The sequence below is a fragment of the Lacerta agilis genome, chromosome 2 (genome assembly GCF_009819535.1).
Source record: "Lacerta agilis isolate rLacAgi1 chromosome 2, rLacAgi1.pri, whole genome shotgun sequence".
NCBI lineage: Eukaryota > Metazoa > Chordata > Lepidosauria > Squamata > Lacertidae > Lacerta > Lacerta agilis.
The window spans coordinates 28510197-28522506 of NC_046313.1; positions in this window are offsets into that span (position 1 = coordinate 28510197).

The following is a 12310-nucleotide window of genomic DNA, read 5'->3' on the forward strand; positions in this document are numbered from 1 at the left end:
TTGAGTAGAGGTAGTTAGGCCTGCGGTGTTGGACCGAAAAGGAATACTTTTATGCCTTCCTCTCCTGCTTTTTGACTTCACCTTTTTACTCCTGCAAGGAATAGTGTAACTATATTACGTGGACGACAGCCCCCCCCCCAGCAATAATCAGGAGTTTGCTCAAATAGAATTTGTTGATAAATAAAATAAAAACATTTTGTGGTTATTTATATGGGAAATACATACCAATGTCTGGATCATTTACACTCCCATGTTGTTTGGATTTCCTCTTCTGTTCCCTGGTTTACAATATATGGTCGTTATAATAATGCATTTTATATGTCAGTATTTGAAAGGGCAGGGCAGCAAAGTGGCAGAACCAAGCCAAATAGTTTCTGAAAAAAACATTCCATCCTTTATACATCAGCATTACCACCACCATTCCAAAGACCTGTGCCACAATCCATCACAATTGGAGCTCTGGGAGAGTGGTCCACTGCAGGCTGTATGTGAAGTGTTGTTTATGTCTAACAGCATAAGAGTTGAGACAGCCAAATTTGCCATAATGTTTAGATTGAGAGTCAAGCTTCAGACCTTTACTAACTTAACTGGAAGAAAGTCCCATTGAAATCTATGTGGCTTATGTCTGAGCTGGCATGCATTGTAAACTAAGACTGCAATCTTAACCTCACTCACCCAGGAGTTAGCCCCATTGAATTCAGTAAGGCTTCTGTGTAGGCACTGAATAAAATCATTGGGAGGCAGCCAACATTAGTTATGCTCAAAGTAGATCCACTGAAATCAATGGAATTAAGTAACCTGATTTAGTGGCTCTGTTCTGAGTATGATACAATTGGATTTCACATAATGGCAGTGCAGTCCTGTCTGTGTTTCTACATAAGTAATCTGGCTATATCCAATGTCCAGGTTCCAAGAAATAATTGCATTTATAATTTCAATTTGCTTTATATTTGGATCAATTTGCTCTGCTTAGGTTTCCTATGCTAAACACAACTCACATTTTATAGTATCCTGTGTTTTTAAGAAATAATAGCAGTTGTTAAGTGGACAGCTGAGCTCTTAGGTCAATTAACATTTTAAAACATTTTTATGCTGCTGGAGGAGATGGTTGAGAGTCCCATGGACTGCAAGAAGATCAAACCTATTCATTCTTAAGGAAATCAGCCCTGAGTGCTTACTGGAACGACAGATCCTGAAGTTGAGGTTCCAATACTTTGGCCACCTCATGAGAAGAGAAGATTCCCTGGAAAAGACCCTGATGTTGGGAAAGACTGAGGGCACAAGGAGAAGGGGACAACAGAGGACGACATGGTTGGACAGTGTTCTCGAAGCTACTAACATGAGTTTGACCAAACTGCGGGAGGCCGTGGAAGACAGTGCCCGGTGTGCTCTGGTCCATGGGGTCATGAAGAGTCAGACACCACTAAACAACAACAACAAACCAATCATTTCCTTTGGTCTTAGATGAATCAGGTAAAATATGACAAAATTCCAAATCATGTAATTTTACACTAGCCACCTGCTGATAACAAACTTTCAAAAAACTTTTTCCAAGTACTTAAAGTATGTCACTTATTTTTCAGATTTCCCCCATGTGCATTTTTGTATCATACAAAGAGATGCTTATCATACAGAGCTAGTGAATGGATATTTTCGTTGTATAAATTTGCATGTCCAGGAACCTCAAGGACAATTGCATCAATGGATCATCCATGTAGTTGACTCATCTTGCCTACTCACAATTGCCATCAACTTCAGTGGCATTATTTGGCTTTGTATATGAATGCTGAAATAGTTATGAGCTGTATAACTTCAGCAAAGTTTTAAGGGATGTTTCTGCTGCTGTGCAACATGACCAAATAGTTTTGATATTCAAAATATTTAGGCTTGGCAAAACCCAGAGCAATGTAAGCAGTCCTTTACACTGAGCTTCTAGTCTAGTTTGGTATTTAGACATTATATTCTTTCTTTCAGTCCTGGTGTGTGTCTCTAGTGAGTGGAAAATCCCACATTGCTTCAGCCCCTGGTAGTCAGTATGCACACAGTAAGAATCTATTAGTCTAGCCAGTTTAGGTAGAAATCCAAAGCTGGAGCATCTTTTTTGTGTACCTTGCCTTTCTGCAAGACATAGGATTGCTATCTGGCATTCAGTGTGGAATGGATGGACTCAGGGGACACAAACACTTAGCTTTTACAAGTATAATAGCATTCCAACAGCACAGGATTGAACAAGTTAGCAGCAGCACTATTCAACAGAGCATTATAAATTTGGGCACACCCAGGGAGAGTATTTCAGTAGGAGTCCTAGATCCTTTGCCACCAGGAGTAAGCAACTCTACGTATGGCAAAGTAAATACATATAAGGCTGGAAAGATCCCAAAGCTGGAAGGCTCTCACATTTCTACTAGCTTAAACAGTTTTCATGTTCAAATATTCCTAGTAGGAATAACAAATACAAATAGACTACATGCAAGTATAGCCTATTAATGAATAGAGAAACCTCATGCTAACTTTGGTTAAAAGGTCCTAGTTTTGGAAAGAATTGTACACACACCCTGTAATGTGGTCTTAACTTCATTTAAAATGTTTTGCTTGATATGGCTCGCCAGGGCAGAGTACAAGGAAGGTCTGCTTTGAACTGCACATTAAACACTTCCAAGGCTCTGCTGCATTTCCGTCATGTTGCTGTTAACCCACTCAAATGTGGGTGTGTTTCTCTCAGCCAAGCTGCTCTAGTTGTGCAAACAGATCTCTCTTTCTTCATCAGGGTGTATGCATGGGACAGAGAGGAGAGACAGCGTTGTTAGACTTAGTACTGCTGGGACACGTCATCAGAGATATCCAGCTTTGCAAGATGCCCTCCCTGTAAACGCCATCCAAAGGCAATTCAGCTCAAAGTCCTACCTTTATTTCTGTCTGATCTATTCATAGGACAGTGGGCCAGCCTGAGCAAGCAGACACCACTGGGTAGGGAAACGAGTAGAGCTAAAATGTGAGGCAGCTCCAGGCTGGAAGTAATAAAGGAGTGAGAAAAGTTGTTATTTCAACCTTAGGAAGCCAGTGCAGTATGTAATACAAAAGGGACTCATTTCTGATAAAACACAGGAGAGGGCAGGGGGCATGTATCACCACAACTGAGAATTTAGAGCAGGCAGGCATAACTGAAGCTGAGGCTTAGTAACCTCCTGTTTTTTCTTCAAAACTATGGAGACTGACAAACACCTACCAGTATGTAATTCATGGATATGTTTGGCTTAGTGGGTGGAGAAAGCACAATCTAGAGTTTGATTCATCTTTGGCTTGTCTGTCGGGGGTCTGCTCAGAGATAAGCCCCTACAACAAGTTCAGTGAATCTACCTTTCAAGTACTTAAGAGTCGAGCTATTAAGAAAGCCACAATGCACATTAAGGACCTTCTTGCATATTACTGCCTTCCCTCTAATTGTAGTACTCAATCCAAGTGTAAGGTAAATCATCCCCTCAGTTAAATTATGTAATAATTACTCTTCTTCCTTCATGCAGGCAAATCTGCAGTTAAGCAAATATTTATGCAGAAGGTGCATTCCCTTTCCAGAAGGGCAGTCATCACTATCCTCTTTTCCTATCCCCCACCCACCCACACCATTCGTTTCCTGATTGTGAAAATCTAAACCAGTTCCCTATGTGGTGGCTTCCTCCTTTCTGGGTGGACGTGTCCCAGCCTGTTAGGTTAGAACCCCAGAGCCAGGGAACAAGGCCACCGGTTAGGAAGCTTGAGCTGGCTTGCTGCAATTGGTTGACTTGTACTGCCCCTTTACTCTGGACTGAGCTGCAGCAGAAGGAGATTGGGCTTTTACTCCAGTCTTGTTCTGTTGTTATCTTGCTCTTCCTAGGAATAAAGTAGATTCTATTGGCCGGGGATAGATAAGGTTTGCTTATCAATCTAGCTGGAGGAACAGATGTTACTCACCTGCCCCAATGTCCAGCGGAACCTAGAATGGGTTTTCCCCGTGGGTGGATATCTTAGCTTGCTGTCTGCAAGCAAGCCAATGCTTTGCCCATCAGCCTTTATTCCAGCCAGCCTGGCTTGCTTTCTTGAGCTTTCCCACTGCATATTGTGTAGGCACAGCTGCTGTGGCTGCTCCCTCTTTTCTGACAGAGCTGAAGTGTTTTCAGTCGTGGCAGGAAAATATGTTGTAAATAGATCTCTATCTCTCTGGCTCTGTTTTTTCTTCTTCATTTTTTCAACAGCTATTTATTCTGCTGTGGATTTATTTTTATGTTGTTTGTTCTGTTTTGATCAGGTTTGTTTTAATTATTATTGTTATCTGAGCTAGGGGTGCCTTTTTGGGTGCCAGAACAAGACAAACTTGTTGGGCTGGATTCTAGTAGGAGCCAGCAGAGTTACTGTAACCCCCAAATCAGCTCTGGGGAGTCAGGAAAACCCCCCAGAAAAGCACACAGTGTGGTGCAGGGAGATCTTTCATTGCGGCAAGCAGAAATGATTGTGCTGATGATCATAATAGTGTGACGCTGAGTTCAAAAGCACTAAGGAAATCCAACCCTGGTAACTGTATTCATTACTCTGCTGTGGACTGGTGAACTTGCTGAATTCCTGTCTATTAAAGGCAAAGTAACCATGTCATGAAATGAGGATCCAGCAAGCGTGTGACATACAAAACAGGAACAATTTGCCAAACTGGATCAAGGCCAGCAGTCGGTGTGAAGAAGGGTGTGTATGCATGATAAAAATAATCAAGGCTTTAAAATATTGTAAATGCTTTTCAGGGAAGACACTCCTGTGTGGAAAATCTTTCTAGTGGAATCCTGCAAGAACGAGAGCTCAGTTCCTAAATTAGGAGAACAGTGACAGGAGATGTTAGTGACTGACCTAGAAACTACCGTATTTATTTCATTTTTGCCTGACATGTCAAAACTCAACAGCTGAAGTTTTTCCCATCACTTCACTTCCATGCCAATATTTTTCTTTTATGTGCTGAATTTTTCTGCATCAGGCCTGATGGTAAAGGCACAGGAGCTGAGCTATCTCTGACTGGGGTTGGGAACCCCAGACCCAGGAGCCAAATGCGGCCCTCGTGGACTCTCTACTTGGCTGTCAGGAGCAAGCAGTGGTAAATCACAGAGTTGGAGTCAACTCTTTATTAGCAAAAACATGATCAGCACAGGAGTGTCAGGCTTAATGAGCTCAGCAACCCACCTCTGGTAGGTCTTGCCCTCATGAAGCAGTTGCTGAGACTGAAGGCCCCTGCCTCCCCACATCTACCCTTTCTCCAGGGTTTTCTCCAAGCAATCGGGGACTGCATCTGCACCTCACCAATGTCTCCTCTGCCCTTTTCATGCCTCTTCTCATTCTGGGAGACCAAGGAGGAGAGGAGCTGGTCGCAGCAGGAAAGGAAGACACCCGTGCCTTTAGATCAGCCTGACTCATCTCTGCTTCTTGACCTCTCTCCTCCCACCCTCCTGCTTCAGCTTCTGTCTCTGATTCTGAATTTCTCTCTGCCACAGACTCTTCCAGCTCACTAAGCCCTGTTGCCCCTTCAGCTTCCGACACTTCCTCCCAGTCTTCTCCCTCTGACCACCATCAATTCTCAGGCTCTGAGCCTTTGTCCCTTGGGGGTTCCCCCGCTGGTTCCTCCCACCATTCCTCAGTGTCCAGCCAGCCTATGACATCAACCTGCAGAACTCTCTCTGAAGGGGACAGTTCAAATAGCTAAATATCCCATATTGATTATGAATGCCTTAATTGCTTTCTAAGCTTGTCTATTTGTGTATCATTCACAGCATTTGTGCATTAATATATTTTCTGTATTTTTGTAATATTAAGAGAGACAAAGGAATGTGCCTAATGTTGCTTCTTCAACTATTTCTGGGAAATCAGCCAAAACTGGCCAGCAGCTTCAAGGTTTTGATAACGGTGTACGGTCTGGAATTAAACAATGGCCTGTTAATACAGAAATAGCACCTTGGCTGTTACCATAGAAACACCATCACGAGAGAGGGGGACGGAAAGCCCCTTTTAAGGAATGTGCCGTTAATTGTGGCTAGCCTTTAATGGGCTTAAGAGCTGGTCTTGTTGATTGATCATACTGGAGGCATCAGGCTTGTTGGAGTTGCGTATCCTTACATGTATTGGTATGTATTGATTGCATATTTGTGTATTGTTCCTATGGGTCTTTGGGAGAGGGGCAGCTCTGAGTTGTGTGAGCAAGGGGGGGCTCTCAGCCTTGGACGGGATGTATGCGCTTTCTGAGCAGACAGGAGGAATGCAGCTGGAGTTGGCTCCTGCCACCTGTATTAATATTGTATTCAGTCCATTAAGATGTAAGGTATTTCCTAGTTAGTAGACTCATCCCCTGCATGGGTATTATTGATTTATGCTTTTGTATTTCCTATCTAATGCAATAAGTATTATTGCCGGTTAACTGAAGTTATGCTTTCTTGCTGATTAGGCACACACACATGCATACAATAGCGGATCTGTGTGCTCACAAGCTAGGTGATGTTGCTATATTTCTGGGAAGCCTGCCAAGTATATTCAAGGCTTGCCAGGACATTCCCAGACTGGGGAGAGCGAGTTGGGGAGGCTTTGGGAGGTTACCCTCCTAGGGAACATGTGAACCTTGAGCCAATTTTCGGTTTCTATTTTCGGTTTCTGTATTGTCTTTATAAGGAGTACGCGCCAGTCTCTCAGTGCTCAGTCCAACTTTTGGATTGTGCCTTTTGCTTTACATATGTAACTCAAAATAAATCCTGCTGAACCCTGCATGGTGTTTTGCCTCTTCGTGTTCCTGAATCCACCGCTCAAGAGCTCAAGAGCCCATTATGGTCTTACATCTCCAGGCCACAATCTCTCTCCCCCTAGTCAAAATCCTTCATTGGACCCAGGTGTTTTTGCCTGGCTGGAACATGCCCCTTAAATGAACTCCTGCTTGTCTGGATGGAGGATAGAGGGGTGTATGAGTGTGTGTAGAAACTAAAAGTACAAAAATAAAATTTTATATTCATCACCCACTTTTGCCTTGCTCTGCCCACCACTGGCATGTGGCCCCCAGAAGCTTGCTTTTAAGGGAATGTGGCCCTCAGACTGAAATGCACTCCCCGCTCCTGAATTAAGAGATATTTGGATAACTGTATTTTAGGCAATTACAGGTAGGTAGCCATGTTGGTCTGCCAGGGCTTTTCTATACAGTACATCTACTCAAAAGTCAGCCTCCTTGAATTCCGTGGGACTGAACGGCCAGGAAAGTGTTTTAGGATGAGCAAAGTGCCAATGATGCACCCAACATTGCATTCCTCCGACTCTTCTGCCATCTCTTGGTTAGCACCAGGAATTGTGTGGATTCAGGTAACAATGGGAATAGTACACGGGAACACAAATAAACCAGTGTTACAGCTATTGAAGGAAAGTGTCTCAGCTGCAAGGCAGCTCCTTCATGTGCTGTGCCTTTTATAGCCCAATCCTAACAATATTCACTCAGAAGTATGTCCCACTAAATTCACTGGGGCTCATTCCCTGGGGAGTGTGTTTTGGATTGCAGCCCTTGATTCACATCCATTGTGTATTTCTCTTGCATCACCTTCTCCAACTCACGCTTTAGTTATCAAATACAAATATTCCACCACCCTTTCTCTGTGTGCAAGCATTAGGCTGGTCATGGTAAACAGGTTGTACTTTGGGCAAGGTTCACTTCTGATGTCCATTTAGAGCAGTCATTAATATTACTTCAATTCTCACATCATCATATACGTATGCAATACTATAACAATACAAGTCAGAATGATGGGAAGAAGAAAGAAAGCAAACAAACAAAAAAAACAGGGCAAGCAAAAATGCAAAGAAATAATTGGCTCTGCAACGTACAGTTTGGAGGATTTCTGTTCCAACACATTTTCATTTGCTCGCCAAGTTGACAACAGAAAAATTTGCCCCTTTGAGGACTGGTATCACTTTCAGCATCAGAACACCCCCAAACTGCAGGTGGTTCTAGGGTTGATGATACTGTAGCAGATGAACATTAACACTGCTGCAAATTGGAACTTGCATACAATAATTGGCACCAACAAAGCACAGCAACATTGCTGATGATTGACTTCCAAAATACTATTCTGCCTTTCTTCAACAGCATGGCAAAATTCCAAGATGCCCGCTGTCCGTGTCAGCTCTTTTCTGATATTCCCCCCTGGTAAATTATTGTCTCTCCTTTATATGGGGATGTTTCTAACATTTTTGTTAGTATGTTATTAGAGTTGCTATTCTTCAGATCTCAGCTCCCTCCCCTGTGTTTCTGGAAATTAGGTCTCCCTGAGGTGCATCACATACATACATCTAAATGCATTCATTTGGACACAAAATGTTTGTGCAAGCATTCCAGGCTGCAGTCTGTGGACCACCAGCTTTGTTAAGGTCTGTGGCAAGTCTGTGGGTTTGCGGTTGAATTTGGGAAATTTTTATTTGTATTTTAGTGCTTCCCCTAACTCACCAAGGATTTAAGACCCAACGGCCACCCTTGCCTTCATCTGCCCCAGCTGCAACGAAACATGTCTCTCCAGTATCGGTCTCTACAGCCACAGTAGGTGCTGTAACTCTCCAATGGTTTGATTTCACCCACAAAGTCTCACTCCTCCATTGTCTCCAAAGACAGATGCAAACTATAGTTTTATTGCTTCTTTTGTTTCTTCTATTGAAACTTGTTGTGTTGCAGTTTGAATTATATTAAAGTTGCGACAACGGCATAACAAAATAAATAATTAAACAACAACAACAACAACAACAACAACAATAATAATATACCCTGCCCACTCTGGGCAGCTCCCAACAGAATTAATGATAATAATAAAAAAGTTATAAAACATCAGACTTTAAAAGCTTATCTGAACAGGGCTGCCTTCATTGTCTTCCAAAAGTCAGATAGTTGTTTATTTCCTTGACATCTGATGGGAAGGCATTCTACATGGCAGGCACCACTACTGAGAAGGTCCTCTGCCTGGTTCCCTGAAACCTCACTTCTCACGATGGTCTACCAAGAACTTTGGATATTTTCAAGTAGTCCTTGAGGGGACGGATTTCAGTTGGGGGATCACTCTGCTAGTGCACAGTTTCCTCCCCTCCACCAAACCATAACTACCTATCCAGTTAATAAATGCTCCTTAATACAATAGCTACGTTGGTAGAGCATAAGACTCTTAATCTCAGGGTCATGGGTTCAAGCCCCACATTGGGCAAAATATTCCTGCATTGCAGGGCTTGGACTAGAAGATGGTCCTCCTTGTGGTCCCATCCAATTCTACAATTCTATGATTCTATGTTTAAGTGGCAGTTATGCTATAGGAACTACAACTGCTCATACATTAAGGATCCCTAAATTGTGTGGGGTTTTTCTTTTTTTAAGTAAACTGTTAAGAGTTTACTAACCCCATGCCACACTTCAGAACTGTTTCTGAGTAAATAAACAGCAGATGCATAAAAGGTTCCAGTGGGAGGTATGATCTTTAGTGTGAGAAGAGGAGTGTTACCAGTACAGAAAATGCCCCAACCAACTGACATGTTGGGGCATGGTATTCATTTCATAAGATATTGCTTTCCTTGGCACAGCGATGCAGGAGTCTAGCTGTTATGTACTGAGCTGAATCCTAGAACAATAGGGTCCCGAATGCAGTAGTCTGATTGGTCCGCAGGAGCCACCCAATCCAGCTCCAGGTGGAAGTGAATCAGCGACCTGATTGGGCTGCAAGAGCAGCCAATCAGGCTCCTGGAGGAAGTAAATCCACAACCTGATTGGCCACAGGAGTAGCCCGGAATTAGCCAATCATGTGGGGCCCATTGTGTAAATAATGTATATATAGCAGACGTTTTGGGGAAAGATTTATTCATTGCTACTATGAGCTGAATAAAGAGCATGAAATTCACACTTGACTCTGAGTATATTTCACCAGCTATGCACCCACCCCTTTTTTCTTGCGGCTGTACAGTTGCAGAACTTCAATTCCACAGCAGGAATGCAATGAGGATGGCAGGTGGACGGTTGCAACACCATACTGGGAGAAGAAGTGATCAACATCCAGTTTAGAGCTGTTCCTCAGCAAAGCTATCGACACAGCCCTGGAAACTGTAGTTTGTTAGGAATTGTAGCTCTGTGATAGCTAACTGCAAAGGCTGACTTAAGGCAGTCAGGATGGTGGTTTTAGGAAAGAACAGCTCTTATTTCTTCCATCTCATCTCTTATCCTCTTATCTCTCATCTCATATATCATCTCATCTTCTTATCCCATCTCTCTTCTCTTCTCTTCTCTTCTCTTCTACACCATCAGCGTGATGTAGTGGTTAAGTGCAGTGGACTCGTAATCTGGTGAACCAGGTTCGCATCCCCGCTCTTCCACATGCAGCTGCTGGGTGACCTTGGGCTAGTCACACTTCTCTGAAGTCTCTCAGCCTCACTCACCACACAGAGTGTTTGTTGTGGGGGAGGAAGGGAAAGGAGATTGTTAGCTGCTTTGAGACTCCTTAAGGGGAGTGAAAGGTGGGATATCAAGTCCAAACTCCTCCTCCTCCTCCTCTTCTCCCGTTTCTTCTTGTCTCTTATCCCTTATCTCGTCTCTTATTGATAAGATGCCCTTCTCTCCCTCCCCCCCTCTCTCTCTGAGAAAGGGAGCAAGAGAGCAAGAGATGACCCTTCTCTACTCAATTGTACCTCCTTACAATATTCAAAGCCTAATTGAACCAAGAGGGGCATTTTCAGCAAGGACTCCACTAAAGCTGTGACTCCACCAAATCATAGAATCGTAGAATTGGAAGGGATCCCAAGGATTATCTCTTCCACCACCTCCCAAGGGAGTCTGTTCCACTGTTGCGAACAGTGTAAGTTCTTGCGGATGTTAAGCCAGAATCTCCATTCTTGCAACTTGAAGCCATTGGTCCTGTCCTCCATGTGGCAGCCCTTAGACAGTTGAAGAAGGTTATAATATCTCATGTCATTCTCTTTTCCAGGCTAAACAACTTATTGTAGCCAACAGAAGGCTTCAAAGGTAGCTAATTATGGTGTGGGAAATGATCACAGCCGGGAAAGGGAGAATTAACACCCCCCTTTTAAAAAAACACACACACAAAACCCTGTCCCGCCATTCCTCAAAACCTAATTTTGTTCTTCCTAATTTTGAGGAAGAACAAGGAGGATGGGGTCCTGGGAGTGCATAGGGGCCCACAGGCACTATGTTGACAACCCTGCTTTTGCTTTCACTCATTGCTAAGGTGCTCACACCCAGGGGCCTTCTGCATTTTCTGTGTCTCCCTTCCTGCATTCCCATGGGCTCCTGAAGGCAGACTTGTTTAGATAAACACTTCCCTGATATCCTGAGTTGAACCTGCTGTTTAATTGCTGTTTAAACTGTTTCACTGTTTTAATGGGTTTGTTTGTTACACATTTTAATTATGGATGTTTCAGTGTTGTGAAGAAGCTGTTTTACTATGTATTTTTAATAATAGCTAGCTGCATTTTTGAATTATGGTGCTGGAGGAGACTCTCGAGAGTCCCATGGACTGCAAAAAGATCAAACTTATCCATCCTTAAAGAAATCAGCCCTGAGTGCTCACTGGAAGGACAGATCCTGAAGTTGAGGCTCCAGTACTTTAGCCACCTTATGAGAAGAGAAGACTCCCTAGAAAAGACCCTGATGTTGGGAAAGATGGAGGGCACAAGGAGAAGGGGACAACAGAGGATGAGATGGTTGGACAGTGTTCTCGAAGCGATTAGCATGAGTTTGGCCAAACTGCAGGAGGCAGTGAAAGATAGGCGTGCCTGGCGTGCTCTGGTCCATGGGGTCACGAAAAGTCGGACACGACTGAATGACTGAACAACAACAAAAGCTGCATTTTTATGATCAGTTTTATACTTACTTGCTTTTGGATTTTTTTTTTTTACCTCTTTCTGCACTGCCTTTGTATTTCTTCTGGAAATAAAAGGAGGCATATAAATTATTTTGCTATTGTTGTGGTGGCAGTGGTTTACTTCAACCAAGCCCACTTCTTCAAGGTCCTTGTATAAAGCTCCGTGCAACTTGGGCCTGGATATCTGAGAGAATGAGCTTTGAGGTAACACAGCACAAACTTTGTTCCTCTTTCAGGAAAGAATTTAGCTGTTAACGGGTTCGCTTGATCAATAACTGACTTTTGTTGAGGGCAGGAAACCAAGCAGAAAGAAAGCCCACAGGAAACGGGTAACAGTTCAGTTAGGTTGCCCACCACTGCAAAACTTAATGTAATGCAGATGAAATGGTGTTTTGTTTTGTTTTGTTTTGTTTTAAGTACCTTAAGCACTT